Genomic DNA, 25075 nt, shown 5'->3' with positions numbered 1-25075 from the left:
CTCTGGATTCTGTTAACACTTCCTCCCTTTTATCCTCAGTCTCACTGGTGAGACTGTCCCAGCTGCTTTCAAGTTATCACACTCGCCTTTGTGGCTCTCCTAAACCCACGCGTTTGTTAACCTTGCCTCTGGAATACAGCCTTGCTCTGAATTACTCTATTTTGGATATGTCTCCATTTGTTTGTGGGGACCGCCAACTTATTTTAGTCCCTCTTTCTTCAACCTTATACCTTTCCTCTGTGAAATATGAGCACTTTATGTTATTTTAATTAAAAAACAAGCTTTTAAATGGCAGTGGTAGTTTAGTCGCTAAGTCATATCCGACTCTTGTGATCCCTTGGACTGTAGCCTGCCAGGCTCCTCTGTCCATGGAGATTCTCCAGGCAAGAATACTGGAGTCAGTTGCCATTTCCTGCTCAAGGGGATCTTCCCGACCCAGGAATTGAACCCAAGTCTCCTGCATTGCAGGCAGATTCTTTACTGCCTGAGCTACAAGGGAAGCCCTCTTTAGGGAAGATGAAAAAAAAAGGTGGTGAAGTAGTCCTATATTTGGAATCTGGCACCGAGATAGTTGGTTTGATTTAAGAAAAACATACAAGCTCTTTTGAAGAAAACTGTGTTTGTAAACAACCATGCTGAGCCTTATTATTAAGGACAAGATATCCCTAATGACTGAAGCCCTGGCTGGCTTAGGGTGTATCCCTTACTCTCTCTGACCTTTAAATCAGAATGTAGGCAAATGTGTGGCTGGGATTATTTTGGCTGTAGTAATACTGGCCAACAAAACATTGTCTATGAAGGGAGATTTCATCTTTTGATCTTGGAAGAATGCTTTCAAATTCTTGGTCAAAGGACAAATGTATTGGGGCACATAATTTTGCTTCAATGTGAACTTGAATTTCACTTGGAAGGATCATCTAGCTGTGGGCATTGCCGGGCAAGATCATAGTCATTGCTGTTGATCCCATGGTGGGTGGTGGGTGGGTGGGTGGGTGGGGGAAGCCTGGTGTCCGGGGGGGGGGGGGGGAGGGTTTCCTGTTTTACCAGCTGGTATGGTATGTAGGGATGTGAGAGTTGGACTGTGAAGAAGGCTGAGTGCCGAAGAATTGATGCTTTTGAACTGTGGTGTTGGAGAAGACTCTTGAGAGTCCCTTGGACTGCAAGGAGATCCAATCATGCAAAAAGTTGACTCATTGGAAAGACTCTGATGCTGGGAGGGATTGGGGGCAGGAGGAGAAGGGGACGACAGAGGATGAGATGGCTGGATGGCATCACTGACTCGATGGATGTGAGTCTGAGTGAACTCCAGGAGTTGGTGATGGACAGGTAGGCCTGGCGTGATGCGATTCATGGGGTTGCAAAGAGTCGGACACGACTGAGCGACTGATCTGATCTGATCTGATCTGATGAGTCTTTACAGCTCTAGAATAAAATAATTTGAAATCAACAGCCCCAGGTAGAAAAACATAATTAAAGAAAAGAATGGAAAATCAGACACCACTGGTGTGAATGTGAAAATAGACAATTTCAAACAGATTCAGCCAATAGACAATTTCAAACAGATTCACAGAGGATTTTTCAAGAGCTACTTAGATGAAATTCTGTGTGTTCTTGGACTTCAAAGACCAGACATGGGTTTTATGTGATATCTATGGATTTAAGTCAAATGACCTGTTCGCGTTCTGCTTTCTGGCATTGAGAACAAGCAAAGGGAGCTTTCTTTTTCTCCCTGAGAGACAGAAGTTTTCCTAATGGTTACAGGGAAAGTTTTGGCCCCAGGTTAGATGGGGTATGACCACACACCACCCTGATTAATTATATTTTAAAGGATGTGAGTGAAACTATGTAACTGAAGAGAAATTGGATTGGCCTTGCTTTTTTTTTCTTAGGGAAGACCCTCAAAAGTGCTCAGCAGCTGAAACAATAGATGCCAGGAATTAGAGAAGCAAAGCCTAACAATATAACCTAACCCTTAGAGCCCTGAATGCAATGAGGTCTTCCTTACTTCTTTATACACCCCTGGCCTGCTTCATCCCCTGCTGTCTTTACTTCATGCTGCTATTGGTCTCCTTTTTGAAAGAAAAGACAAGCAATAAATGCTGGAGAGGGTGTGGAGAAAAGGGAACCCTCTTACACTGTTGGTGGGAATGCAAACTAGTACAGCCACTATGGAGAACAGTGTGGAGATTCCTTAAAAAACTGGAAATAGAACTGCCTTATGATCCAGCAATCCCACTGCTGGACATACACACTGAGGAAACCAGAAGGGAAAGAGACACGTGTACCCCAATGTTCATCGCAGCACTGTTTATAATAGCCAGGACATGGAAGCAACCTAGATGTCCATCAGCAGATGAATGGATAAGAAAGCTATGGTACATATACACAATGGAGTATTACTCAGCCATTAAAAAGAATACATTTGAATCAGTTCTAATGAGATGGATGAAACTGGAGCCTATTATACAGAGTGCAGTAAGCCAGAAAGAAAAACACCAATACAATATACTAACGCATATATATGGAATTTAGAAAGATGGTAACAATAACCCTGGGTACGAGACAGCAAAAGAGACACTGATGTATAGAACAGTCTTATGGACTCCGTGGGAGAGGGAAAGGGTGGGAAGATTTGGGAGAATGGCATTGAAACATGTAAAATATCATGTATGAAACGAGTTGCCAGTCCAGGTTCAGTGCACAATACTGGATGCTTGGGGCTGGTGCACTGGGACGACCCAGAGGGATGGTATGGGGAGGGAGGAGGGAGGAGGGTTCAGGATGGGGAACACATGTATACCTGTGGCGGATTCATTTTGATATTTGGCAAAACTAATACAATTTTGTAAAGTTTAAAAATAAAATAAAATTTTTAAAAAAATTAAAAAAAAAAAAAAAAGAAAAGACAGATTGCCAGAGCACAGCACACTTCCTCATTACCAGTCTCTCTCTTTAATCTCAGGCTCCAAAAACATTTTCCAGATAAATAAGAGACCAAGTAGGGAGGGGACCCACCTTTTCAAGGAGGTTGTGTTCAGAAGAAGAAGAAATAGAGAACTTAGATCAAATATTCTTGTTCAGTGAGTACTAGCCATACTGTTTTGGGTAAGAGTCTACCTCTCAGAGGCTCATCTGTAAAATGGGGCTGTTGCTAACTTATTTTGCATGATCGTTTTAATAAGGAAATGAAATGATATATGCAGACATACTTTGTAAACTGTAACTTACAATGTAAATATTAGTTGTAATTAAAATAATCCATATAAGCAAAACACTTCTATTCATTTTCAATCTGTCTGTTTCCACTTTGTCTTTTAAATAGTAAGCACTTGTGGGGGGTGGGGGTGGGGGGTTGGGACTACTTTTGTGAAATCACCCCTCAGGTTGTTAAACATCTGTGTTGTGCAAGGCCTTGCACTATGTGCTATGGAAGATATAAAGGTGACTAGAGCAGAGTTCTTGCTCTCCTGGATCATACAAACTAGTCAAGGATTTAAGACACTCAAAAGTAACCACTTTTCCCATCACAACCATTTTCTCTACTCCATGTGGCTTCCCAGGTGGGGCTAGTGTTAAAGAGCTGATCTGCCAATGCAGGAGAAATGAGACATGAATCCAAATCCCAGATTGAGAAGATCCCCTTGAAGAGAAAATGGCAACTCACTCTAGTGTTCTTGTCTGCAGAATCCCATGGACAGAGGAGCCTGGCGGGCTACAGTCCATGGGGTCGTACAGAGTTGGACATGACTGAAGCCACTTAGCACTTGTGGCTTTAGTGGGGTTGTCATTGTGAAACTCTCCCCTTTCCTCTTCATCTTTTCTCAGAATAGTAGTTGGAGTTCCTGGATTTTAAGCAAAAGGAATGAATTCTGAGGGGAAGAAAAACTGGACTTTGGGTGGGACATTAGGCAATCAGCAGAGTTAACAGGAAGTATCTTAGTATCTACTTCCCTAAAAGCAGAGTCCAAGACAGAGATTGTGGAGCCCATGTTTCACTGAGGGTTTGCTCTTCAGGAAAATTTGTAAGGAAGGAGAGAATCAGTACAGGTAGGAGCAAGGAACTAAGTGAGGATGTGGTCTCAGATGTCTCCTCTTTGGAGCTGTGTATTTTAAGGCAAAGAGGATGAAATTTCATACCTCCCTTAACTCGTACAATCAGTGCAATCACTTGTTTGTTGCCTTGGGGTAGGGGAGACTGAAACCTCCCAGACATCTCTGAGTGAGGTGTCCCAGTCAGCCGTAGGTGATGTTCTGGAGAAAGATGCAGATATCCATATAAGCTGCTAGATGCAGTACACACAGCAGCTGGGTAATGAATACACTGGCTGGTAAAGAGGGAATGGTTAGGGGACCACAACATCTACTAGGGAAGGTAAGGAGGTAAGACTCAGAAAAGATCAAAACCCAGACTGCTGTAGAGGACATAGTGGGTCTCAGTGTCAAAGATGAATTATTATGGTATTTGAATGAATGAGCACGAATCATTCCCCCATTATTGGAACACTCTGCTCACAACCAAAATCCAAAAAGAGGGGCTCTACTTGGACATTGAAATAGAGAAGTTCCCTTTTTCTGCAGGTCAGTAATCTGAGGACATACAAAATTAGAACTGAAGAAGATCAATCTGCAGTGGGAGAGAATGAAGCCACACTTGAGAGGGTATACAGCTGAGAGATGGAGTCAGAGGTCCAATATCTTCAGGCATGGTTTATCTATGATGAAGATCACATCACTTCTAACTTCCCAGTTAGCCAATAACTTTCCTTTTGGCTTAAACTACTTGGGACAAATTCATGCAATCAAATGAATTGTGCTAGGCAGACTCTTGGTCCTCTGATGGCACTGCTATTAGTATGTGATATTACATGGCACGATGGGTTTTGCACATGTATAATATTAAGGCTACTCATCAGTTGACCTTAAAATAAGATCATCTTCAATTATGTTGTCAGACCTAATCAAATTATGTAACTCCTGAAAAAGTGGAGATCTTTCTCCAGCTGGTAGCAGAAGGGGAAAACAGAGATTAGAGGTATGTTGTTGGATTGAAGGGCTTCCCTGGTGACTCAGATGGTAAAGAATCTGCCTGAAATGTGGGAGACTTGGGTTTGATCCCTGGGTTGGGAAGATACCCTGGAGAAGGGAATGGCAACTCACTCTAGTATTCTTGCCTGCAGAATCCTATGGATAGAAGAGCCTGGTGAGCTAGAGTCCACGGGGTTGCATAGAGTCCAACACTACTGAGTGACTGATGAAGGGGCCACATGCCAAGAAAAATGGGAACTGAATTTGACTATGAAGTGGGGATCTTCCCCAGGCTTCCAGATAAGATCCCAGCCCAGTTAACACCATGATTTCTGTTTTGTGATCCCTGAGTAGAAATTCCTTGAGACATGTAGTGCCCAATTTTTGACCCACAGAACTGTGAGATAGTAAGTGGGTATTTTTATAAGCCACTAAATTTGTCATTATTTAAGAAGCTAATACATGAATCAGATTAATGGTACTTTTTCATTCAATAACACTTATTGAGCTCTTGCCTTGTGTCCAAATATCTAGAGTCACATGCACACAAACACTACATAAATACTAAAAATAAATGACTATACAATGTTCCTCTGGAGACTTTATGGCCTCTGTATAAAGAATGTTTGCTCCAATGACTGGACCGTGTCTTATTTATCTCTCTGCCTCATGAAACCTTCCTGGCAGACAATTGGTACCAATTCCTATTTGTCCTACTAAACTGAATAGCTTTAAAATACACTTGGCTCAACAATACACAGTGCTAGGTAGCAAAGACTAGAGATTTAAGTGCAGGCTGGAAGTTATGCTTTAGGGAATACTTTCTGATTCTTGGTTTGACCTTCAATTTATATTATAAATGAAGATTTAAAAATCCTTTAAATGTCTAGGGTTTTTTTCTTCATTACCTTAAAATATAGAGCCCCTATTTTGGTTCTAGAACTAAGATTAATTATGAATCTTTATGGCTCATGGTTCAAATACCCCAACCATCAGCAGATGCTCGAGGTGTAAGGCTTGGAGTAGATTCAAAAATCAGCAGACTCAGCAGTTATTTTATATTTGTTTCTCCAAAATTTAATGCAATCATTCTTAACTAGTGCTTTTTTTCCTTATGTGTATGTATGTGTGTATATATATATTTAATACTCTGGGTTATATACATATGTATGTATGTATATATTTATGTTTAATACTCTGGGGTGTATGTATATATATGTGTGAGTGTGTGTGTGTGTATGTGCGTGTGTATTTTTGATACTCTGGGATGAAGTCCCACCATATGCCAGGCAGGTGTCTAAAGCCTGCCTCCTCACTCCTTTGATCCCCACTGGTCTCAGTTATCAGTTTCTCTCCTGGGACTAGTGCTAGAACTTTCCAAATGGTCCTGTACACTTTGCACTGACTCTAAACTGTCTCCTGACTGGCTTACTTCCCTTCCTCTTACTACTTATCTCTAGGTTGGGGATGAGCATTCACCTTAAATGACCCCAAGCTTCGCTTCCCTTATGAATCCTATACTTGTGAGGAAATATCCAAGTACTCTTAAATTTTGATAGTCTTTATTGGTTAGCTAATGACCATTCCACATGTCAGAACTAGGAGAATTTAGGGTTTAGTAACCTTGATCCATATAACATATTTGTGTGTTAAGTTGCTTCAGTTGTGTCCAACTCTTTGCGACTCTATGAATCATAGCCTGTCAGGCTCCTCTATGTAGGGGATTATCCAGGTGAGAATACTGGAATAGGTTGCCATTTCCTCCTCCAGGGGATCTTCCTAACTCAGGGATCAAACCTGAGTCTCATGTCTCCTTCACTGGCGGGCGGATTCTTTACCACTAGCCACCTTGGAACCACTGCTTCATATCTGAAAGAGGACAATGGTATTAAGTAACAGCTTGGGTCTCTCTTAGACTTCTTCCTTTGAGAAGTGTTAAATGTTGCCATTATTCTGACAGTTCAAAAGCTAGTTCTGTGGTTGATAGTTTATCAATGAGATAAATGTGGAAAAATGTCACTTTCCCTCTAACTAGTTCTGTCAGTACAAACTTGGCAAGAGATAATAAGTAAGGAGATATTGGCATTCAGGCATGTTCATATTTACTTTTTGTGATTTAGGATTATGACGACTTTCATGTATCCTTACAGTGACCCTGTCTGGTTTAGAAGTTCTGAAAAATTGTAATGTCAAACCTCTTTCCTATTCCTGCAGACAAAGGCAGTAACATTCACTAAACACTGGAGATTTGATCAGAGGCAGCCACACAGCAATGAAAAACATTTTATTTTATATTAACCAGTTGATGTTTGTGATTTATGTAGAAAAATGCCTGTTTCATTTTCTTTTTCTGGAAAAGATTTTGATGCATAATTTGATCTGCTTTTTTTTTTTTTTTTTTACTAATTCTTCATTGTATTTTGCATGATCAAAGATATTGTTTTCAAACCTAAATAAATAGAGCTTGTTCTCTTTTCCTGTCTTATGATTAGAGAGCCCTGGAACACATGTATGGCCATGGCTTTTTACTTTTCTGGTTCATATTACTAGAATTCAGGACTTAGCCTTGGCATTCTATTAATAGAAAAAAACAATGAACAGTTAGTTTCTTACTGATTTAAAAACATCTACTTTTTTTTTTTTTAATATATGATGCTTCCATGAGGGAAACAAGATAACAGACATACTGGTTAGGCTAGGAGAATAAACTGTAACAATAATTAATAATAGCTACTATTTATTGAGTGCCTAGTCTATGCCTGATAATTACATGAACAATATCTCCTTCTATTTCTGATAATATGGTGGGCCAGGTACACAGTCCAACCCTTCTATTGAAAACTACTAAAAATGCTATGTAAGGGTACTTAAAAGCATCTGTGAATAAGCAACAAAGGAAGGAATTATCAGGCTAAAATCTTGGTAAGTGAAGACAGAGACCCAGAGAGCTAAGCTAGCTCTAAATTTCACTTTCATTCTGAAGACAGTCATTGAACCTAGTAACCTTCAGCTTCAATTTCCTCATTGAGTTATGAGACAGGAAACAAAACTCAGGTGTGGAATCTAATAACGGGGCCTCCTTCCCAAAGCTGAGACAAGAGCACTGTACTCTCATCATAAAGATGAACTGTAGATGCTACCCCTTTACTTGGAGAGACAAATATAGGGAACATATGAAAAAGATTAAGAGACACAAAGGAGTGAGATATCACACATAAAAGTATTTTAGTTTCATAAAGAAATAATAAAGAGAATGAGAAGCAGTATCCAAAGAGATGATGGCTGAGAATTTTCCAGAATTATTGAAAGACATAAATCTTCAGATGCATAAACCCCAAAGAATCCAAGGCAGATATTAAAAAAGAAATCCTAACCAAAACACCTGAAACTAGAGAGCATGAAAGATGAAAAAAAAAAAAAAATCTTTAAAGCAGTCAGAAGGAATAAACTGGCCACCTACAAAGGAATAGTTGACAGCTGGTTTCTTACAGCAGTAATGGAAGCCAGAAGCCAGTATAGTGATATCTTTAGCACAGTAAGCAAAAATAGCTGCTAATTAGGAATTCTTAACTTAGTGAAAATATCCTATAAAATCAAAGGAAAAATGACATTTTCAGGCAGGCCTGAACTGAGTTTACTTTCAAAATATTATCATAAACTAAAATGTAAAGGACATATTTCTAAACAGTATATTTCAGAAAGGATGAAAGTGATCCTAGATGAAAAAAATCTGAGCTTCAATAAGAAATGGTTATCAAAGATAATGGTAAATTTAAATAAAAAGGGGAATGTGGAGTAGGTTAAAATACTGAAAGGGCAAAACTAAAATATTGGAACTCAATAGAACTTACATTGGGAAGAAAGTAACTGAAGTTGAAATTGTGCTCTTTGTAGCAGGTGAAAACCAGCCTGGCACACAACTTTTGGCGTGAATATTTTTTTTTACAACTTTATTAAAATATACCTTCAGCAAAATAAAACAAAAAGAAATTATTTTGTTTGAGAGGGAGGGAAAGATGCTGATTTTTATGGTATACATGCTATAGTTTATAGGAAGACCACTATAAGTATAAAAATAGATTATATAACTTCAAAACTTGCAAAGGAAAATGAAAGTGAAAAAAATAATTTTAAAAAGTCAAGAAATGAGAAGAAAAAGAGTACAGAAAAGGCAGAATAAATAGAAAATGCCAATCAAGATAGTAGATGTAAGTATAAATGTCAGTAATTACAAAAGATGTAAATGGAATAAATGCTTTAGCTGAAATATAAAGATTGTTAAACTGAATGACAATACAAAGGGAGGATTGAAAAATGTATCAGGCAAGTGTAGTCAAGAGAAAAATGCTGTAACTATTTTAATATCAGACAAATTATGCTTTAAAACAAAAAGTATAATTAGATAATCTCTTCTGAGTGATAGAATATTTAATTCACCAGGAAAATATAATTTAACATTTGTGTGTGTAAATATCTCAAAACAAATAAAAGTTGACAAAACTAAGAGAAATGAGTCCACAATTATAAAAGGAAGTTTTAAGATACCTCTCAGAAACTGAGTAATGGGACAAAAAGAAATCAGTAAGGAAAGTGAAGAATTAATGATCAATAATCATGCCCTAACGGGCATGTATAGTAACATGCCTCCACAACAGAATATGCATTCTATGTAAGAACACAAAGGATATTTGAAAAATTGACCGTACAGCAGTCTCAATAACTTTTAAAGTCCTGTATTGTTCTTTGAGCACAGTCCAGTTTAGCTAGAAATCAATAATCAAAAGGTAATCAACAAAACTCCACATATTGAAAAATGAAGAAATATATTCCTAAGAAAATTATGAATCAAATATAATAAAAGTAGAAAATATTTAGAATGGAACAATTCTAAAACACTACTATCAAAACTTACGCAAATAGAGCAGCATTTAGAAATTTTAGGTTTTAGTGATTGTATCAAAACAGAAACAAAGATTGAAAATCAATGAGTGATACATTCAACTTCAGAGGATAGGGAAAGAACAACAAAGTAAACCTTAAGAATATGGAAGGAGGGAAATAATAAAAACGGGCTAAAATTACATAATAGAAAATGAGCATTGAGTAAAAAGAATGAACAAAAACAAAATTTGGTTGTTTGTAAAGACTAATAAAATTGAAAAATCTTAGGCAAGATTAATCAAGAAAAATGAGCTGTCCCAAGTAAACAATATGAGGAATGAAAAGGGGGATAAAGCTGTAAGCATTAAGGAAATAAAGGTTGGTATGAACATCTTCATGCCAGTTAATTTGGAAATTTGTTTGAAGTGAACAAATTCCTAGCAAAATATAGCTTAAGCAAAACTGATTCAAGAAGAAATAGAACACATGCTACATCATCTAACCTTTAAGAAAACTTGTCAAAAAAATGTCAAAGATCTTTCCACAGAGAAAACTCTAGGCCTTACGTGGTTTTACCACAGAGTCCAACCAAACATAGAAGGAAAAATGCTTTCAATTTTATGGAAACTATTCCAAAGCAGAGTAAAAGAGGGAATATTTCTCAACTCATTTTATGAAGCCTGTATAACTTTGCTACCAAAAACCTGATATGGACAAAACAAGAAAGGAAAATTGTGGGTGAACCTCATTCAGGAGCACATGTAAAATGGGGCTTCCTTGGTAGCTCAGACGGTAAAGCATCTGCCTGCAATGTGGGAGACCCAGGTAGTCTTGGACAAATACTAGCAGAGCTAATCCAGCAAAGTCTTTAAAAAAATTACATCATATCCAAGTTTTGTTTATCTCAGAAAGCGCAGTATTTTAAAAGCAGTACGGAAATGGCAAACCTCTCCAGCATTCTGGTGGTCTACAGTTCATGGGGTCACAAAGAGTCAGACACAACTGAGTGACGGAGCACAGAAAAATCAACCTTATTTTCCACATGAACAAACAGATCAAGAAAAAAATATTATTGTCAATAGATACCAAAAAATTATTTGATAGAACTCAATATCTGTTGATGAAAAAATTTTAGCACACTAGAAGTAAAAGAGAGTTCGTTAACTTGATAAAGAATAACTAAAAAGGCCTACTGCTGCTACTGCTGCTGCTAGGTTGCTTCAGTTGTGTCCGACTCTGTGCGACCCCATAGACGGCAGCCCACCAGGCTGCCCCGTCCCTGGGATTCTCCAGGCAAGAACACTGGAGTGGGTTGCCATTTCCTTCTCCAGTGCTTGAAAGTGAAAAGTGAAAGGGAAGTCGCTCAGTTGACAGAAGATACCAAATTTAAAGATGAAACAATGTTTTCTCTTCAATATTAAGAGTAAGACAAGAGTGCCCATTTTTACAATTCTAGTCAATGTTATATTGAAGACTCTAAAGGAAATCAGTCCTGAATATTAGTTTGAAGGACTGATGTTGAAGCTGAAACTCCAATACTTTGGCCACTTGATGCAAAAGACTGACTCATTTGAAAAGACCCTGATGCTGGGAAAGATTGAAGGCAGGAGGAGAAGGGGACGACAGAGGATGAGATGGTTGGATGGCATCACCGACTCAATGAACATCAGTTTGAGTAAACTCTGGGAGTTGGCGATGAACAGGGAGGCCTGGTGTGCTGCAGTCCATGGGGTCGCAAAGAGTCAGACACAACTGAGCGACTGAACTGAACTGAACTGAAAAAAGTATAGTTGGGAAAAAAGTGAAATGTATTAGGATTAAAAAGTAAGTACTTTTAACAGTAAGTAGAAAAGTATAAAGAGCACATATGATTCTTTGGATAGAGGATTTTAAAAACTACAGATAAAATATTAGCATTAATGAAAACTTAGCAGGTTTGCTGTATTTTTCAGCTGCACTAATCAACAAAAATAAAGTTTAAAGATACCATTTATAGTATCATCCAAAATATAATAATATCTAGGAATAAGTCTAATAAAAATGAGAAAGGTGACATTTTTAGAGGAAACTATTGTTCACTTAGGAAGGCTTTCTTATCTTTCCTTGCTATTCTTTGGAACTCTGCATTCAAATGGGTATATCTTTCCTTTTATCCTTTGCCTTTTGCTTCTCTTCTTTTCTCAGCCATTTGTAAGGCCTGCTCAGACAACCATTTTGACTTTTGGCATTTCTTTTTCTTGGGGATGGTTTTGATCACTACCTTCTATACAATGTTATGAAACCTCTGTTCATAGTTTTACAGGTACTCTGTCTATCAGATCTAATCCCTTGAATCTATTTGTCACTTCCACTGTATAATGGTAAGGCATCTGATTTAGGTCATACCTGAATGGCTTAGTAGTTTTCCCTACTTCAATTTCAGTCTGAATTTGGCAATAAGGAGTTCAGTTCGTGATCTGAGTCACAGTCAGCTCCCAGTCTTGTTTTTGCTGACTGTATAGAGCTTCTCCATCTTTGGCTGCAAAGAACACAATCAATCTGATTTCAGTATTGACCATGTGGTGATGTACATGTGTAGAGTCATCTCTTGTGTTGTTTGAAGAGGGTGTTTACTATGACCAGTGCATTCTCTTGGCAAAACTCTGTTAGCCTTTGCCCTGCTTCATTTTGTACTCCAAGGCCAAACTTGCCTGTTACTCCAGGTATCTCTTGAACTTTATACTTTTGTATTCCAGTACCCTATAATGAAAAGGACATCTTTTTTTGGTGTTAGTTCTAGGAGGTCTTGTAGGTCTTCATAGAACTACTCAACTTCAGCTTCTTCAGCATTAGTGGTTGGGGCATAGACTTGGATTACTGTCATATTGAATGGTTTGCCTGGGAAACGAATAGATATCATTCTATCATTTTTGAGATTGCATCCAAGAACTACATTTAGAACTCTTTTGTTGACTATGAGGGCTACTTCATTTCTTCTGTGGGATTCTTGCCCACAGTAGTAGATATAATGGTCATCTGAATTAAATGCACCCATTCTGACCCATGTTAGTCCAATTTAGAGGAAATTCAGTTCAGTTCAGTCGCTCAGTCATGTCCGACTCTTTGCGACCCCATGAACTGCAGCACGCCAGGCCTCTCTGTCCAACACCAACTCCCGGAGCCCATCCAAACTCATGTCCATTGAGTAGGTGATACCATCCAACCATCTCATGCTCTGTCATCCCCTTCGCCTCTTCCCTCAGTCTTTCCCAACATCAGGGTTTTTTTCAAATGAGGCAGCTCTTTGCAACAGGTGGCCAAAGTATTGCAGTTTCAGCTTCAACATCAGTCCTTCCAATGAACACCCAGGACTGATCTCCTTTAGGACTGGTTGGATCTTCTTGCAGTCCAAGGGACTCTCAAGAGTCTTCTCCAACACCACAGTTCAAAAGCATCAATTCTTCAGTGCTCAGCTTTCTTTATAGTCCAACTCTCACATCCATACATGACTACTGGAAAAACCATAGCCTTGACTAGACGGACCTTTGTTGGCAAAGTAATGTTTCTGCTTTTGAATATGCTATCTAGGTTGGTCATAACTTTCCTTCCAAGGAGTAAGTGTCTTTATAAGCATGTTATTATACTTCATCAAAAAGGTAAAGCAACTTACATAGATACTATATGCTGAAAGTGGAGATGGGTATGTAGGAACCTGGGCCTTTCCCAACTCCAAGATCTGTGTTTTCCCCAACATAGTGACCCTGATTTGGGGGCATCCCAGGTGTGCTCAGTTCTACATGACTCCTGGGACTTGGTCCTACTTTCTGGCTAAACAACAGTGACAACTTGTGTCATCTCCAGGGTTAAAGACTGGTTGCCATGGCCATCTCTTCATCTCAGCTTTTCAGGTTCCCTTGGAGATGAGATACGGGCACCGGCCTTTGGACCATGGGCGGGTACCCCTTCCAGCTGCCTTAATATATGATCTTAACACTGGTTTTGCCCAGATGAACTGGACAATATAATCTAGAAATGTAAGGGAGTTGAAATGGATCTTGAAATGGGGTGAATTTTGGCCAGTGAGAGACTACATATGGGAAAGAGCTTACAGTCAATAGCTTACCTTCCTCCTTCACCCTCTACAAAGGGCTCTTCCATGTAGGAGATGTTTCTCTTCTGTTACTGAGCAACCAGCTGTGTTTTCTTATGAAGTGGTGGCCATATCAGGAATGTTCCACTTTATACGTGTTCCTCCTTTTTCACTGACTCACTGTTTTTTCCTCTCACTCTTGCTTTCCTGAGAGAAAAACTCTCAAAGCACTAATGCTTTGTCTTGGGGTCTGGTTTCCAGGGAACCTGGACTTTGATATCCACTAAAGTTGGTGTTAGTGGTAAAGAGCCTTCCTGCCAATGCAGGAGACATAAGAGACATGGATTTGATCCCTGGGTGGGAAGATCCCTTGGAGGAGGGCATGGAAACCCACTCCAACATTCTTGCCTGGAGAATCCCATGGACAGGGGAGTCAGGCAGGCTACAGTCCATAGGGTCACACAGCGTCAGACACGACTGAAGCGACTTAGCACGAACACATTGACAAGGTTCAAGCTTTCCAAAATTCAGATAGGGATCACAACCTATTAGCAGGCTATAAAATCACTTAGAGCACATGACTATTAGCAATCAAAAACACATTAAAACATAAGAGGAACAAATCATTGGAGTGTACCCTATGTAATGAGAGTAAGTACAGATTTTCTAAACCTGTTACTCCAGTTATTGTGTGTATGTTTGAGGATGTGAATGTGTGTATTGTATTGTGATGTTAAATGATGTTTTACTGGGTGCCAAAAAAGTTCAAAAGCTAGTGGTTTAGGCAGCAGTTACGTGAAGTAAAAAGCTTATAACTGTGACTTCAGTTTGCATGTTCACAAATGTTCCTATCTGTGGGAGTTTTGGGTCATCTAACTTTACTTCAACAAGTACCAAGATGTCGAAAGAACTCTCATATGATTTCCTCATTTATGGTCGACTTACACTTGTAGTTGCCATATTAGAAAAAGAGTGTTTTGAAATACTACTCTTGGAAGCTAGATGGCATGCCTTATTTAGAAAAATAAAAGGGATTATCTAGAGAGGGAAATTTTATTTAATGTTGCTAGATGTCTTTGTGAGACTATGGTTATACAGGCAGATCTATTTTTCTAGTCATTGATAATCCAAGTAACTACCACAGTATCCATTGTATTTTTCCTTAATGATGTTTTTATCTTTGAAAATTATACCCAGCCTTTCAAGTGCAATGACCTATTTGATCTCCTTGGAACATCCTGATTTGGAGAATCCAGTGGAGAAAATGCAAGTCTCAGAGCTATGCATGTGCTTTCTGACTTTAAAAGCAAACACCCAAAGCAGGTTTTCATTTGCATTGTATGTACTGACTTAATCTATTAACTGAGAACAGCTGCTGAGTTGCACTTGGTGAAGTATTCTGAGATAAAACTCCCTGGCAAGACACATAAAAGAGAAAAAGAAGAAAGTTTGTTAAGACACAGAACAGTCTCTAAGGTATGATCCAAAAATCAAAGAAATGGAAAGTGATGTCTTAAATCCTCTGTGATTCTATGAAATCTACAGAAAGGCAATTTGAATGGATTCATACTCTATTCAGAATTCAAGGATATGGTTAATTTTCAAGACCCAGTTGAGTTGCTTTTAATTTTATACTAATCCTGAGTAGCCAACTGATAGACTTAGCTTTCTCATTTGGTAGTCATAACACAATTATTTTTACAATTACTGCCAAACCTACTGAGAATTTAATTCATTTGGAAGTCTCTGAAGAGAGATTTTGAAGTTTATTCTATCCACACCCAGATGGCTGATCATTAAAGCCTGGCAAAGACAGAGAGGTTGTTTATTCCTTCTTCACAAAATTATTGTAAAATAAGTAGTGAGCCGCACTCTATGTCCAGATAATACTGACTTGTTATTCAAAGTATTAGTGATATGCTAATTCACAAGTATTAATGATATGTTACGGAGAAGGCAATGGCACCCCTCTCCAGTACTCTTGCCTAGAAAATCCCATGGACGGAGGAGCCTGGTAGGCTGCAGTCCATGGGGTCGCTAAGAGTCAGACACGACTGAGCGACTTCACTTTGACTTTTCACTTTCATGCATTGGAGAAGGAAATGGCAACCCACTCCAGTGTTCTTGCCTGGAGAATCCCAGGGACAGGAAAGCCTGATGGGCTGCCATCTATGGGGTCACACAGAGTCAGACACAACTGAAGTGACTTAGCAGCAGCAGCAGCAGCAGCAATGATATGTTGAATGAATTTATACAGTAATGTTTAAGGGGAAGAATGAACACTGGTTTCATTCTTGTAAAGCTATTTCAGGAGGTACATAATGACCAGAGGAGATATGATTCAATATTCATTATTCTTACTCTGGAGTCAGTAGTATTAATAACAAAGGTCAGGTATCATGTGAGGGGAATGCATTTTGCCGAAGAAGTCTGATCTAGGATGATAGGTCATTTGGTCACCCTCACATCTGTGCAGAAGTCCATTCATGGTCTGCTTTTCATCTGATATGCTTGTTGATCACCTTTGTGGCAGATCACATTACCTTTCATGCATTCATCTGATTTGCCATATGGCTGTTCAGTTTCTCCCATTAGTTTACTAATGTTCAGTTTACTTTCCCACCCCTTGACTTTGGAATTGGCCATGAGACTTGTTTTGGCCGATATTATCAGGTACAAATTCACTGTGCCAGTTCTGAGCTTAGGTCTTAAGAGACTTTGTGTGTATCCATTTGCTCTCTTGTATTTCTGCTATATTCATGAGAAGAACATTCCCAGACTAATCCTAGTCTCAGGAGAGGGTTGAGAGGCATGTGGAATAAACCGTCCAGCCAAGTTCAGTCTGGATTAGCTAATCCAGTCAACCTGCACTGAATGAACTAAATAAGTGCTTATTATTGCCACTGATGTTCTGTAGATGTTTTTTATGCAGCATTATTTCAGTAGGGGCTTCCCTTGTAACTCAGTCAGTAAAGAACCTGCCTGCAGTGCAGGAGACCTGGGTTCGATTCCTGGGTCAGGAAGATCCCCTGGAGAAGGAAATGGTAACCCATTCCAGTATTCTTGCCTGGAGAATCCCCATGGACAGAGGAACCTGACAGGCTACAGTCCAAGGTGTCGCAAGAGTCGGACATGACTTAGCAACTAAACCACCACCACCACATTATTGCAGTAATAGCTGACTGACAGACCTTCCAAATTTACTTGTGGTTTTTTAGTGAAATTCTTGGCTTTGTCAGATTTCATTTTTTTTCTTCGTATAATACCTATTTCTTTTATTCTAGGCTCTGTCAGATTTTAGAAGCTAATTTTTGTCCTGTGAATTAAACAAGGAATTAGGTGGAAGCTCTGGCTTTCTTCTTGAGCTCCAAATCCATGTGTACACTCTTTCTGGGGTTTACAGGAAATTCAGAGAGGCCGATTCTGGCAGAGGATCACTTTACCTTTACACACTAATAATTCTGAAGTATATGTGTTCAGCTGATTTGGCCAAGATTTGGCCTGTAGCCAATCAGTTTCTGAGGATCATACCTGTACTAGTGCTCTTCCTTCCTCATCAGGCCTGAAGTTATAGAAAGTTTCATTTAGAACCCAGGTGAGCTCGAAGAGGATTCAAAGACATCATTACCACAGGTAATTTTGACATGTGTAGAAGTTACCATTGGGTAAATGAAAAATGTTAAAATGATTAATACAGTTCTTATAGGAAAACTTTTTTTTCCCCCCTAGACATTCTTTCTGGAATTATCTGGAAGTTTCATGAGTAAAAATCTAGCATCACAATCACTGTGCTGTACAGTCCCTGCCTTGTAATAAGTTCATGACTTCTTACCAAAGGAACTCACATGTGAACGTGCCATATCTTATTCAGCCACAAATACGATACTTCAGCAAAAATGCCTGGAAAGATCCTTCTCTATCTCCTAAGATCGATGTTGCTGACAAGCTGCTCCCAACATTTTTCTAGAACATGGTTCACCTCTGCTCTCCCATCAGAGAAAGAAGTGAGTTTAGTGGTGGGATAGGATATGTCCTACAACCACAAAGGCACCTCTTGAACATTTGGAAAGCATCTACATTTCAGTTTGATTTGGTATCTTGGAGCCCAGAACAAGCTCTCATCATCTAGACAGTGTAAAGGTATGAAACCATGGTAATGTTAGTATTATGGATGTCTTGGAATTCTAGGAAAATCTGTTCCTTCAACTTAAGGTGGAAAAGGCACTGGTATACTCACCTTTCAGATGACTGCCCGAGATGGACAGGTTCATAAAAATTCACATTCCCTACCAGTACTTGAAGCCCTCCCTTGAATCTAGGCTTTCTAAGGTTTTTAGTTGTGTTCAGACAGGCTTTGGGTGTTCTCAGGAAAAGAGGTTATTCTAGAGATGGCCTAAAGAAAGCTAAGCCATGCCCTGTTCTCCTTTCCCATGGAGACCAATCTAATCATCCTCCTCACTCTAGGACTAGAGACCAGCTCAGTTATACCTCTGGAGGTTTTAGTGAAGTGGTTCTCAAACCACAGACTACAAACCACCTCACATGGTGCATGATAAAAAGAAAGTTCTAACGTGCAATTCAAAGAGATGTATTGAATCAGAATATTGGGGTAGAGGCTCTAGAACATGCATTTTAACAAACAACCAGAATGATCTTGATGCTCAGAAAATACCAAGTCACAGGTCTTATTTACCTGGGTTTCCTGAGGCTTTAAGCCTCCTTTGAACATATCTGTTAAGCTTATGGGGCCTTTGAATTGCATTCTGGATTGTCATGTCAATCATCAACAAACATTTCTGGGCATTTACTGTGTTCTGGCATATTCTACTGCTGCTGCTACTGCTAAGTCGCTTCAGTGGTGTCCGACTCTATGCAACCCCATAGACGGCAGCCCATCAGGCTCCACCGTCCCTGGGATTCTCCAGGCAAGAACACTGCCATTTCCTTCTCCAATGCATGAAAGTGAAGAGTGAAAGTAAAGTTGCTCAGTCGTGTCCGACTCTTAGCGACCCCACGGACTGCAGCCTACCAGGCTCCTCCATCCATGGGATTTTCCAGGCAAGAGTACTGGAGTGGGGTGCCATTGCCTTCTCTGCTGGCATATTCTAGGATCCAGTAAATAGCTAAGGTATACCCTCCATCCCCCAAGGAACTTTATGCACTGTCCCTGAAAAATGCCTTGATCCACCAGTAGCAGTAATTCCTAAATCCAGATCCAGAGCTTCCTTGGAATCCCTGAAACTGATAAAATGTGCCTCCTCATCTCATCTAGAGATGGCCGAATAAGGCTCCTTCTTTTAGCTGGACTCATATCACTGAGTCCAGTCCTTAAACTGTAACTACAAACTCACTTTACAGTCTTGCTCTGATAGATTCTCATTTTCTAAATTCCACTAAAAGATTCTTAACTGAATCCTGAATTCTTCTAAATGATTCTTAACTGAATCCACTATTATACTTGAGAGTAAGCATCAATTTGCCCACTTAGCACTGTCTGGCTAAGTCTCAGCTGAACACATTGGATCTGAAAAAGTCATTTGTTATTGAAAGTGTTTTTAGCCTAGGAAGTCCTACCAGCTGTTCTCTTGCTTACTTCTCCTTAAAAATACATACAAAGATGTGCTAGACCCAAACATGAGAATCTGCCAATAATCTTCAAGTGTTTTATTATTCTGGCAGCAAAGTTGAAATATACACTTATGAATCTGTTTTTATGTGTACTAAATTTCTCAGTGAGGAAGGACAGGTATTTGGAGGAATGTAGTGGCTGTTCTACAACAACATAATGTTCTGTGTTATACCTGGAGAAACCAGTGTTCCCAAATGAGAATATCTTTTGAAGCCCTTTCCAGTACCTGTAGAGTCTTAACTGTCTCCCTAAGTTTTCCCACCACACATGGACTCTGCAAAATGTAACATTCCTTGATTCTGAACCGCATTCCAACTCAGTCCTCTGGATGCCCACAAAGGACTTTTAAACCTGAGATGGTAATCCAGGACAGAGTCTAAGTATCTCAAAGAATATGGGGATATGTCCTGAAACATACTCAAATAAGCTAGAATTGCTAGCTCAAGCTTCCAAGGTCTGTCCAAATAGTGCTGGGACAGTCTGTCCTCTTGGAAGTTTCAGGAAGCTTCTACAGAACTTGCTGAGGACCTAAAGGCAGTGAGGTATTCCAGGAGTCCAGCCTAGCAAGGTCAGCTTAGATCAGCATGAGTTCTGAAATGCTGATGTGGAGTTGTTTATTCCTTCTCACTCTATGATTCTAAGTGTACTCAGCATCTGAGATTTATTAGATTAACAAATGTCAGCGAATTCAATTTACGAATGCTAAGACTGGATGTTTCCTGAGAATCTCTACTGACTTCACAACTGGGAACACGGCTGGGAAGCCCCAGGGAAAGGAGCTGTCCCAAGTGTTGGTGCTGACTGCCCATAGCTCCTTTGCCCTACAAGGAACAGGAAGAAGTATGTGGTAATAGGCTGGTGGTCTTGGTGTGTCCCATTTAGAGACATCTGAGGAGAGACGAGACCAGGAAGGGAGGGGAAGAGAGAAGAAAGAAGTGAATAGGAACAATATAAAGGTACCAATCTGACCTGGGTAAAGATGCCCAGTTTGGCTACTATTTTTTTAACTCCTTTGTAGGTAATTAGGAGAAAATCGTAAAACTTATTTGAGTATATGATGGAAATCAGATACTACCTGATTCTGGGAGGGTTTTTTTTTTTTTGGTCATTTATCCAGTAACCCATTGCAGAAAACAACCGTTTGAGAAGTCAGAACCATGGTAAAACAAGTCTAGTTACTACTCCACAACCTCAAACTACTGTCTGGTTTAAGAAGAGGAGTGAATGTTGTGCAAAAAGAGCAGGCCTTCAGCGGTCTAGAAAAAGGAAACTCCAAAGAAACATAATCTTTTGTGTCTTAATTGGAGCTACACGTCATGCTTCTAATAAGCAAACTCAGCCAAGCATAGCCAGATGAATATCTTATATCTGAAACCATCGTAAGGTGCTAATCAGTGGAAAGAAAGTATAAAATCTTCTGCTATTGATAGAGGGTAGTTTCAACAAATCCTATGGATGGTGTCCTGGAATGGATGATACCAGTCCTTACTTTGATTTCTCTTTCTTTAAGGTCTATAGCAGTCTTCTATGTATTAAGTCACTTTCCTCACCAACCAGACTTAGGATTCAGGGCAATATGGAGCCATCCCGTCCCACGCATCCAGTAATTGAAGCCTTAGCTGCCTGGCTATACCCTGCTTTGAAGCTTCACTCTATGAGCACTGGACACCAGACAGAGGTAGATCTCCCCAGAGAGTCTTCCAGTCTTTCCTGCCTCTTGACCTTCTTTCTGGTGTCTATCTTTGTATGGACACCTCACCCATAACAGCAAGTACTGCCTGTCTGGATCCTTATGTTGACTTCTGCCCGGCATCACTGTTGCTATATCCTCTTCTTTTCCCCCGCTGGCTAATTCCTGTCACAGATTTAATTCCCATTTCAAAACACCTTTCAAAATAGAGAACCACGCAAGGTAGATTTTTGTAGTGGTTAGGAGGACAGACTCCAGAGCTAGACTGCTTGGGTTTAGATTTTTGTCTCTTTCTTTGATTAGCTGTGCATCTTTGAGCAAGTTACTCAAACTCTCTGTGCTTCAATTTATTTGTCTATAAAATAGAAATGGTAATAACAGAGCTTACCTCATAAAATTGTTTTGAATATTAACTGAGATCCATATCCTTCTTATAAACTAGGCCAGCAAAAGCATAACACATGTTTTTATATGCTAATTGCCTTAGGTCTATTTGATTCTTTCTGAGGTATGGCCATTTTTATCCCCATTTCATTGTTAAGGTCAGAGAAATTGAATAGCGTTTTAAAGATTAAACATCCATCACATTGTGTAGCTAGGACTTGAACATAAGCTTGACTCCAAAGACTGAGCTTTTATCTTTGTTGCATGACTTTTATTGGCTAATTGTCCCTGTCCTGGCCCATTTTTGCATCTCAGTTGGACTCCAAGCCTTTATGTCACCTGGGTCCCGGTTTCCTCAGATTCCTGATCAGCATCCATATTGTGTGACTAACTTGGTTACAGTAGCTCTGATGCAGGGCATTGATCAAGGAAGAGTTAATTTATAGAACAATATTCCCTTTGTCTGTTTTTCCTGCTGAATTCAGCTCATTCAAAAGAGTAGTTACTTAGATGTAATCTTTGTTGTATTGGAGAATAGGGCTTCTGTTTCACCCAAAGAAATCCAAATGGGTTCAGGAAGCTGCCATCTTGAGTGTGTAATGAAATTCCTCCAGAAAGCCAATGGAAGTGTGAATCAGCAAAAAGGGTAAAAGAAATTAAGCAGGGGGGGGGGGGATGAAGGAGACTTTTTATTTTGAAAGTCAGAAAAGAGTTTTAGCTAGGTAGAATGTATTGAACCACTTTGAAAACATTCTATTAAGACCTGAATTAGCAGAATACGTGTTTTATTTTACGTTCATTCTGAATTTAGAATTAAAAAAATAATTGTGAGGACACTTCCTTGCAATAAAATCTAAAGGATAGGCAAAGACTTGTCTTAAATCCCTGTGAATTTGGAAAAAGCTGCAAAATGTGTGTGTTTGTGTGTTACAGACTGAATGACTGTGTGTCTCCTGCCCTTCCAATTCATGTGTTGAAACCCTACCCTCCAATACGGTGCTACTAGGGAGGTAGGGTCTTGGGAAGTAATTAGGATTAGTGACGAGGTCATGAGGATGGAGCCTTCATGAGTGGGATTATAATAGAGACCCCAAAGAACTCCCTTGCCCCTTCCACCGCATGGGGACCCTGCCGGGAGTCAGCAGTCTTACTAGTCCCTGGCCCTACTGCCACCCTGCTCTGAGACTTCTCAGTCTCCAGAGCGCTGAGAAATAAATGTTTGTTTTTTAAGCCCCTAGTTTAACTTTTGTAAAAGCAGCCTCAAAGGCACTACGACTGTGTGTGCCTGTGTCTGTGTGTGTGAGTGTGGTTTGTTTTTTAATCCCCTCCCTCACAAAATAGTGTGAGAAGCCAGTTTGAAAATGACAATGTGGTGGTTCCTTTACCCAAGGGAGGTCAAAAATTGCCAAGCTATTTATATTGCTTTTTTTGGACCTTACATTGGAACTTGAGTGCTTTTAAAGTGTTGAAGGAAAAAGGAAACCTTCAAGCTACTCAAAGATTTGAATTGCTCTGCTATCTAAAACTGTACTTAAGAGGGACATTTATAATACAGTAAGGGGAATTAATCAAAACCTTCCATTAAGAAAAGAAGCAGGTAGCTAAAAATATAGCTACATTGAGAATAAATAGAATTCTTCGGATTAAATGAATCTTTCTGGTTCCTACCCACTGAAGCACTCAGAGAACCTATAATTCTGTCATTATTATTGCTGCTATTATTATTATTATATTAGGTAATTGCTTCAACTTAACAAGTTATTTATCTTTTTGCCTATGTAAGATGTATTACTACATAATTAAATAGCGTAATACTCACAGATCCATGGTTGCTGGTTTGTAGTGTGGCCTTATATTACTTCATGATTCAAGTGAAAGAACTAATGCCTTTAAGTGACACATGTTTTCCTCCTAAATTCACAAAAATATACTTGTTACTTTTTAATATTTGCATCTCCACAAAGAGCAACATTGATCTATTCTATCTTGATGTTCTCTTCCAAATTTTTGAGGTAGATCACTGTCTCAGATACTCCTGCTTCCTCTTTCTGGACCTTTTTCTTATTTGGAGCTACCCCTTTCTCCTTAGCTGCCCACCCCTGGCTCCTGAAGTGTCCCTCATTGTCTGGCAACTCGGTGACTGAGTTTGATTCCTTCAAAGCTATTCTACTCTTCAGTTCCCCATCTACACTTATCCTTTGGGTGACCATATGGTGTTCAATAGTGTTATGTGCTATCTACTTCTATCTCTAACCTTAATCTCTTCCATGAGCTCTAAACATTCTATTCAACTGCTTACTCATTATTTCCCTTTGAAAGACCAGTATACAATTCAAATGTAACATGGTGAAGAGAATTTTAAAATTTTCTTCACTAAATCTGTTTCTCCCTGGGAAGTTACCACTGTCTACCTGGAGGGTTTCAGACAAAAACTTAAAAGTCATTCTTGAGTTCTTTCTTACTAAATATACTTATCCAATCTTGAAACTTTTCTTGTCACTTCTACTTTTGAAACATCACCTAAATCCATTCATTTTTCACTGTCTCTATTGCTATTATCTTAGTCCAACCCACTGTCAACTTTCTTCTTGGTCTTACCTTTCAGGCATCCATTCATTTAGCAAATACCTCTAACACTCCAACATGTGTCCATCACTATTCTTGGTACTTATTTTGTAACAATGAACAAGCCAAATAAAAGCCCCTTCTCAAGAAATTTAAGTTCTGTCTTAAGGAGATGCCTCCTTATTGGCTTCTCTGATCTTCTCTTTCTCTCTACCCTCTCTTTAGTCTATTCATCACCTAACAGCCAGAATAATCTGTTAAAAAAAAAATCTAAGATCAGCCCTCTAGTGGCCCCTTGGACCTCATCTCCGTTGTTCCCCTTCACTTAGTTCATGCATCCCCCCAACCTCTGCCAAAGCACACTAAATTCATTCCAGCTCCCTGGATTTTGTACTCACTGTTCTCTGCCTGGAAAGTTCTTCCCTCAGCTATTTGTGTGGTTTGCAACCTCACTTTATGCAGACTCTGATCAAATGTCACCCCAGAGAGCTGCCCTTATCACCCTCTGTTAAATAGTTGCCCTTTATCACTCTGTTTTTTGACCTTTGTTTATTTTCTTTGGAGCATTTACCACTACCTGACATACTCTGTATTTATTTCCTTATCTGAATTTTATTTTCTCCTCCTAGAATGTAAACTATTTAAGGTAAAGCTTTTGTTTTCTTGTTCCTTGTTTTTTTCCCAGCACTCAGAATATTCTTTGCAGTATGCTGGACGTTGAAAAAGATATTTGATGTATGAATGAATTAGTGAGTGAAAAAATTATGTGTTAACAGGGGGAGAAAACCCACTAAACTTGGAATCAAGAGAGCTGGGTTAATAACCCTGGTTC

The 25075-nt window shown here is 39.3% G+C and overlaps 1 long non-coding RNA gene across 2 annotated transcripts; it reads right to left on the bottom strand.

The window, feature by feature from the left end:
• Positions 1 to 6478: 6478 nt before the first annotated feature.
• Positions 6479 to 24723, bottom strand: LOC112584406. 2 transcript variants are annotated; one of them, XR_003108557.2, is made up of 3 exons: positions 24642 to 24723; positions 23498 to 23589; positions 6479 to 6894 (listed from the first exon to the last, which is right to left on the bottom strand). It is a non-coding gene; the product is annotated as an uncharacterized LOC112584406 (long non-coding RNA). The 2 variants fall into 2 exon arrangements; XR_003108558.2 differs by lacking the exon at positions 6479 to 6894 and adding an exon at positions 16086 to 16144.
• Positions 24724 to 25075: the final 352 nt, after the last annotated feature.

Source organism: Bubalus bubalis, chromosome 1 (assembly GCF_019923935.1).
Source record: "Bubalus bubalis isolate 160015118507 breed Murrah chromosome 1, NDDB_SH_1, whole genome shotgun sequence".
In the NCBI taxonomy this organism is placed as follows: Eukaryota; Metazoa; Chordata; class Mammalia; order Artiodactyla; family Bovidae; genus Bubalus; species Bubalus bubalis.
Note: the sequence above shows the minus strand (reverse complement) of the source record. Positions and strands in the feature narration are given on the sequence as shown.